This window comes from Eubalaena glacialis, chromosome 5, assembly GCF_028564815.1.
Source record: "Eubalaena glacialis isolate mEubGla1 chromosome 5, mEubGla1.1.hap2.+ XY, whole genome shotgun sequence".
In the NCBI taxonomy this organism is placed as follows: domain Eukaryota; kingdom Metazoa; phylum Chordata; class Mammalia; order Artiodactyla; family Balaenidae; genus Eubalaena; species Eubalaena glacialis.
The window spans coordinates 21,551,412-21,559,753 of record NC_083720.1 but is presented as its reverse complement, the minus strand read 5'-3'; positions in this window follow the sequence as shown (position 1 = coordinate 21,559,753).

Here is an 8,342-nt window from a genome sequence, read left to right as displayed (position 1 = left end):
CAAGCTGAGGCTAAAGGACTTGCCCAAGTCACACACCTAAGAGCAGGTCAAGCTGGAATTCGTGGTCACATGCACTAAAATTTTTAATTCCTAGTAAATAAATAAAATACCAAATGGTTTTCATTTGTATTTTTCCACTGAACCACGTTATATATTTGAGTTTATACCTTCAGGTAAGTGAAATTTTTCAAGAAAAAAAAATTGCACGTGTTTATCTTTGGAGCCCTGTAGGAATCCTTTGAACATTTTATTGGCATATGTTTTAAATAGTTCTACTGCAAAGGAACTTCCTTTGTTTGTTTCTAACTTGTGACTTAATGTCCATCTCCTTAAGCCTGCTTCTGACCTTTATCTTTTCTTCAAGCTGTAAGAAAACAAGAGATATTCCAAATTAGCCCCGAATTTCTAGTTTGGTTGGGCTATATCAGAGATAACGACCTGATAAAGAATAATCAAAAAGTAGATATCTGGGGATTGTTTAATTAAGAGTCCTTTCGGAAACTGCTCAAGAAAATGTTAGGAGGAGTTAGGAGGGAAGAGTGAGGAGGGTACAAAATTAATTTTTACTATTTTTTTCCTATTTGAAGAGACTGTTTATTACTGCGTTATTGCTGAAGTGTGTTAACATTAAATGTTGATTCAGGATATGTAGTCACCAGACGTATGTAGAATTATGATGCCTCTCATCGTGGAAGCAGAGATACATAATTGGGGGAAATTTATCATAAAGTTGTTTTAAGTTATATACTATTTTAAAAAGTAACTTTCTTTGATTCTTCTATAGAATTAAGGATTAAAGTTCACATTTTACGATAAATATTACTACATTTTTTACTGATATCTATTGTAGTAGTTTTATAAATTCTGTAAATTAATGTTCTTTTTAAAGACTGTCAGAAATTCTGATTCTCCCCTGCTTTGTATGGGATTTGTTGACTTCTAAGACCACATATTTGTCTTTATTGAAAACAGAAAACATGTTACTAAGAAATAGATGGAAAGTAATTCCATGATTCTTAGCTGGTTCCTCAAAGAGTCTCCTACTTCCCACCCCCATTTGTTTACATTTTGCAGAGGGAATGTTAAGCAATTGTAATATTCATCTGACCGTTTCATAATGATGGATGAGACAGCCTTTCAGAACAGCCAGCTGGAAAAAAAAAGAATTAAAAAATAGTTTAATGGAAATATATTGAAGAAATATTAGAAATATTAGAATGTCAGTGAAAGGGAAATGAACATGTACTGTCACAAACTATTAATTTTGTAACACAAAAATTTAGGCACCTTCTGTTTTGCTATCTATGTGAGAAAATCCATTAAATGGAGATATAAAATTTACAAGACAAATTGGGCCCTTTGAAAATCAGGTCCAAGTGTTTGTGTGAATATGTGTCTGTGTGTTTTGGGAGAAGTTGTGAAGAATAGTTTTAATCACATGACCTCCATTTTAATTTTATCCACATGACCTCGGATCCTACAGGGACCTCTTAAGATGAAAAAAGTAGGTTGGTGCAGGTGTCAGAGCAAGATCAAAGGACAACAGGCCCTCTTTAAAAAAATAAAACAGGAAAATAAACTGGAGCCAAGTGTTCAAGTGCTTTGATAGTGACACCTACTTCAATGAAAGTCTTTAGTGAATTTGTGATCCAAATTTTATAAAAACTTACAAATATACTTGTACATTAAAAATAATCAGTTACTCTTCAGGACACGTTAGACAATACAAAAATCACTGTAATATTTGAGGAGAGTCATGATGAGATCTGTTTTCCAGATACAGAGCTTATTTGTGAAAAATTGTTACCAGTAGGTGAAATGTATCCCTGTGGAGACAAAGATGAACTAAAACGTTGTTCCTAGAACTTACACTTTAGAGGGGAAGCTGATGTGATGCAACTAATCAAATTAATAAAGCATAATTTTAAAGTGGTAGTTTCAAAGAAAATAAGTCAATTCTGGAAAAGTATATGACATAAACCTAACCTAATATGGAGAAGTAAAGGAAATGATCTTTCCCTTGAGATCAGGGTATTGAGTAGGGGTTAACCAGGTTAAAGTGGAGAGCAAGAAGAGAATCCTATATTGAGGGATCAGTACATGTAAAATCCCTGTGGAGGAAGGAAGCCTGGAAAGAAAGCCAGAATGACTGGAGAAGGGGTGGAAGGGGCAGGGGAAAAAGCTGGAGAGGTTGATAAGAACCAGGCTGTATAATAGTGCTCTGTAGGTCATGTTAAGGATTTTGGTCATTATTCTAAAACAACAGGAAAAATAGATTATAAAGTGGGCTGGGTAGGGGGAGAAGAAGGATTAGGTATGCAGTAAGATCAGATTTACATTTTAAAAATGTTAATGTTCCATACCATAGAGTACAGATTGGACAGAGACTAGAATAAATTCTTGGAGGCCAGTTATTGTAGCAATCCAGGTGAAAGATGAAGATAAATTTGATTAGAAGAGAGGCAGTGTAGATGGAGAGAAGTTAAGGGAATTCAGAAATGATATGTGAGTTGCCTGAACTTGGTAATTTCTTTGATGTGGGAGGTGATGGAGTGAGAGGTGTTAAGCATCCTTGACTCCAGCTTAGGTTTTAAGGAGTTGGATGGGTGATGTTGCCATCCGCTGAGATATTAGGTACTGTAGGTGTTTGTGGGCATGAGAGCATGTTCAGTCTAGGATGTACTGACACTGCTGAACCTTTGAGAAATTTCCATGGAATGTTCCACCTATCTTCTATAGGTGGCTGAAGATAAAAGTCTGGAGCTTAGGAGAAAGTTATTGTGAGATATTAATTTAATGAAAGGATGGAAATGGATGAAATTAGTCTAGAGAAAGAGCATTGTGTAAGAAGAGAAGGCAACTAAGAATAAGCCAAGATAGCATTGTTTAATGGCTGGATTAAGGAGGATGAAATCTCAAAGGTGAACTAGAAGGAGGTGCCAAATATGTAGGAAGAAAACAAAGAGAATATAGTTCAGGGAGGACAAGGAAAAGAGAACTGAGAGAAGTGAATGGTCAGGAGTGTTAATAACTGAGGAATCAAAACGATCAGGACTAAAATTATCTATTAAATTTTGTGACAGGATCGTTGGTAATCTTGGGAACAGTTTTTTTTTGTTGTTGTTGTTGGCATGTTTTTCTCTCTCTCAGGTAAGTATCTAGGAGTGGGATTTCTGGGTCATATGTCTAATTTTCTAAGAAATTGCAGGACTATTTTCCAGTGCAACTGTGTCATTCTATACCAAAAATATATATGAGAGTTCCAGGTGCTCCATATCCTCACCAACACCCAGTACTGCCAGACTTTTTATTTTATTTTAACAGCTTTATTGGGGCAAAGTTGACAAACCATAAATACATACATTTAAAATCATATTTTAAGATATGTATATATATACATATTTAAATCATACAATTTAATACAGTTGACATAGGTATACATACACCTGTGAAATCATTACCACAGTCAAGACAGTACACATGTCCATTACCCCAGAAGTTCTCTTTTTGTCATCCCTCCCTCTCCATACCACTCCTCCACCATGCCCTGGCAACCACTGATCTGCTTTCTGTCCATACATTAGTCCGCATTTCCTAGAATTCTGTATAAACTGATCATATTTAAGTGATACTCCCCATTCTCCATTTTGTAGTACTATGGATAAGAATGTGTACTGAGATTGTAATATTTTACAAAACTTGTATGAAAATTGTATATGAACTAAACATTGAAGCATTTTCATATTCCTCCTTGATCTACATAATTTTTAAGGTACAGTATTTTTATATGGCATGGATATATTATATATATATATTTAACCAGACACCTCTTGTTATGCATTTTAGTCTGTTATTATTTTTGGAAATTATACAGTGCATTGTAACAGATATCCTTGCAATGGAAATTTGTGCACAACGAAAATGTGAGATAAAAAGACTTTTTCAAATTTTAACACCAGTAAATTATATTTAAAGCTCTTAAAATACAGTGCTAAATTCATTCCAGAATGGCTGAACTACAGTTTTAGCTATGGGAGTGCCAAATTACCTACACCCTAATCAACCCTGCAGAGCCATCATAAAAAACAGACAAACAAAAAACCCCACAGAACTCTGTCCACTGGTAAGCAAGAATACTATTGGTAAAGAGACATTTTCATAGTATATTTTCAAGTGAAAAAAGCGGATATCAAAATGGCATATATGTTATGTGATTTCATAAGATATTTTAATGGGTATAATATGTGTATGAATATACATATATGAGAATATGTATAAATACTCAAAATATAGATGTCTTTGTGTGTAATGTACTTTTATATATAGATATAGATCATTTTTATGCTTAAATTTTCACATTTTAGTTCTACTATAATAAACATATATTGTTTTAGTAATAATTTGAAATCACCTAAGTTTGTTTTAATTAACAATCCAGCTTTAGCCAAACCATATTATTTAAAATCAGAATGTAAAACGTGTTTTATAATGGTCCTCTGTACAGGTCAGTGCAAATATTTTGCTTCTTTAATAGATGAGGAAGTGTAGGTATGGGGTAAGGAATAAGTGTTAATGCAAGAAGAAAATGATGGAGAAAAGGGACAGGGAGTCTGAATTCAGGAATATTATTTTACAAGTTTGCTGGAGAAATTAGTCACCAGAGACCAGCCTCAGCTTTAATTGCAGCCATCATTTTTGTATTTCATTGTAGCCAAAATATTTCATGTGGAGTCACAAAGCATTTAAAGAAAAATTCTTTCTTTTAAAATTTCACAGTTGTTTTTTATGTTTTTAAAATATGTGTCATGTCAGATTTAATAGGAATAATTTCCTTTGTTAATCATTTCAAAAAGTAATATATTACTTTACACTTAGAAATTTTACCTTATCCTTTTTATCAATTCAAAGTGATGATGGGAAATCTACATCTCATTAGTGTGACACTTTTCAGAGAAAGCACAACACAAATCACATCAATCAATTTTAAACGCTACAGATTTCAACTAACTTAATTTAAAATGGTTTACAACATTATTAACTTAAGTTTGTGTCCATGATTTGACATGAAATAACACATATGTGGAGTCTTTATAGATGAAATGTCTCTTATATTTTTTGAAAATTTGAGATTTTCCTCCTTATTGTAAGTAACATAGTTATTTGAAGAAGAAGCTCATGCTTGTTAAATGTTAGTGCTGTTTTTGGATGATTTGCTATTACCTAAAAAGGAATCTATTTAAACATTTTTACTACTTTATATATGATTATTTAAATAAATCAGATAAAGACAAACATAATTACTCTTCCATTATTTATTGTTATGTCAATACCAAAGTTTTTACATGTAAGAAGATTAAAAAAGGAATTAAATTGTCTAAATTCCTGTCATGAATACAATAAGCATGAAAAGAATTGGAGATTCTATTTTTCAAGCTTCAAATTGCTTAAATAATAGTTAATGACAACCTCAAAATAAAGACAAAAATAACTCTTTAAAATTTTTTCTGTTAGTATGCCTTCATGCCTTTTTTCTTTCCAAGTTTTTGCACATGCTCTGGTATCTCAAACAATGACTACATTTGCTGGAGTTAAGTCTTGAGCATCCATGAGTAGACTCTGCAGGCAAAGTTTTCTTATATAACACTATGCCTAAAATTCCTGGCCCGTAACATAGAACGTAATGAATGCTAAATACATGTTTATTTAGTAAGTGAATTATCGCTTTGTAGATGAGTAAGTTGAACATATGAAGGGTAAAATCATAAAAATGATGCTAATTCTATGTAGTTGAGGATGTCCTCTTTCAGTGATCTCATATTGTTCTTGTCATACATCCAACATTGGAACACACAGAAGTCCATTTATGTGAACCATAATGGGTATTTCTTTGCTCTTCTTTTTATTTTCAACTTGTTACTTCTTTACCATCTTCTGTGTTTAAGGCACTAGTACAGCATCAACTCCAGGAATTCTTAAGACAAACTAGAGCTAATGCAGACTTTGTGGTTTCACCTCTAAAGGGTGAATATTTAAAAATCCTTGCTTGTCCTCATTGTGGTTTACTGGTATATTATAAAGGATGCAACTCACGAACAGCCTAATGGAAAAGGTATGGGAGGGTGGGGTGGGTGTGGACCTTCCATGCTTTCTCTAGGAGCACCACCCTCCCAGCATCTTGACGTGTTCTCCAACCCTTTTCAAAGGTAAAGTTGGAAATAAGTTCACCCACATTCAGGGGAACCAGACTCCATGTAGACTACCCTTGGCTTCCAGTGGATGGGACTTGGCTATGATAACAGGAGTAGAACATCTTTGCTGGGATAAGTGAGTAAGAGAGCTTGGGACCAGGAAGGCTGCTGGGGACCAGCCTGGAGCCTATGACCAGCTGTGTAGCAGAGGTGGGAAGAGGGCAAGATCAAGAACTACTTTGTACTTGCCTTCTGTTTTCAACCTTATTATGGCAATTGAGCTTCTGAGGATCACAAATCGAGCAAGAGAAGAGACCGTAGCTGGGTTGGAAGCAGTCGAGAGAAGATTCAGGGAACAGTGGATCCAGCAGGGTTAAAGAGAATGAAGACAGATAAAAGGCACCTCATTACTGAGTTAGGTCCAGCTCTGATGATTTCCCAGAAAATCATGACTTGCCAATACATGCTTCTCAAAATGCTTAGTATGAGCTTCTGGATGACTGAGGAGAAACCCTATTTCAATTTTTACTTCAAAATTAGATTATATCTATTTACTGCTTAGGAGCTTGTCATGCATAGTACAAATAATTTTGGGTGATATAAAAGATATTGGCAGAATTAGATTAGTATGTAAGAGATTCAGAACGAGATATACTACTCTAAATACCGGTTTGATTTTTACTGACTTTCCTCAGTTTCCCGAATGTTGTCAGTATTTGGAAGTTAAAAAAAAAAAAGTTCCCAAGTGCAATAAGTTGAACTCATCACACAATGTATTACTGAGCTTTGCTGTGAAGAGCCCTTTCAGGTATTGCCCCGGAAAAGTGAACAGCAAGGGAAGCAGTATGGAATCATGGTTCACCATAAAGCTCTGGAGTCTAATTTTCCAGATTTGAATCCTGCCTGTGATAGTTAATAGCTGTGTGAATTTCAGCAAGTCCCATAACCACTATCGTTCTCAGTTTCCTCATTTGTCAAGTTCAGTTAATAATAGTCTGTATCTCATGGGGTTCATATATGCATCAAGTGAGATATTGCAAGTAAAGTGCTGAGCAAGGAGCCCAGCCCATGGAAAATAAGATTGGCTAATGTCATTATTAAGAACTTGTGGGAGGCACTTTTCTATGTATCACATATGATGCCTCCACCACATCTTGAAAGCCGTAATGCCATCCCCTGGAATTACTAAAATATCTAATTGAACAGAGCCGCTTGATTTCGTTGATATATCCAAGTCCTTCTTATGTGCTAAGGTCTCCACCTAAAATTAATATTCTCCTGCTTTATCAAAACCCTCTTGTGGGAGATAATTCATTTTCATAAAGGAGAGGTAAAATTGTGTTTTGCTCTTAGACCAATGAGAATGCCCCTACCCCCAACCCCATCTGTCTACAGACTGCTTATAGTACAAGTGCCAGAGGACAAGGAATAGCAAACATTTGGCTTGCAACAATAATGATATTAATATAATTTACTAGCTAAGCAACTGACTTCTAATAACCCTTTGGTACAAATGTTTTATGTCCCCTAATCCTGTTTGAAATTTTTAGTCTAGATATTCAATATTCATATGTCTCCAGTTCAAAGGATAGTAATTCAGTGAACATGTTTCTCTGTAAATAACAAATGATGGATAAAAAAGAGAACTGATATTTAATAAGCACCAATTATGTACTATCCACCATACTAGGTGCTTTGCATGTTGTATCTCATTTAATCTGCAAAGAAACCTATTTGATATTTAGTGTTAAATTAGTTTTCCAGATGAGAGTATACTGTTATAATTCATTATGATCCCATGGGCTACTTACCATAATGTCCAGGCCTAATTTAAGTTGAGATGTCTGGTGGCCATTAGAAGGTTGGGTTGGTTCTAAACTCTTCTGCATAGATTTCAAATGCATTCTAAAATGTTTTACATGTTAGATGTTTTACATAGGTTAGATTCACTCAAGGCTTTTCTGCCAGGATAATTTTGTTTTCTAATATGTCTAGGCCTTTTTGGGCCTAGTATAGGTTTCTTACTACAGAAATCATATTACCGGTCTGTTTATAATCCCACATCTGAGGAGTTAAGGAGTATTTATCCAGTCTTGCATATGATGCAGAAAAGTGAGTAAGGCCTAAGTGTAATTGTGCTCTAAGAAGGTAAGA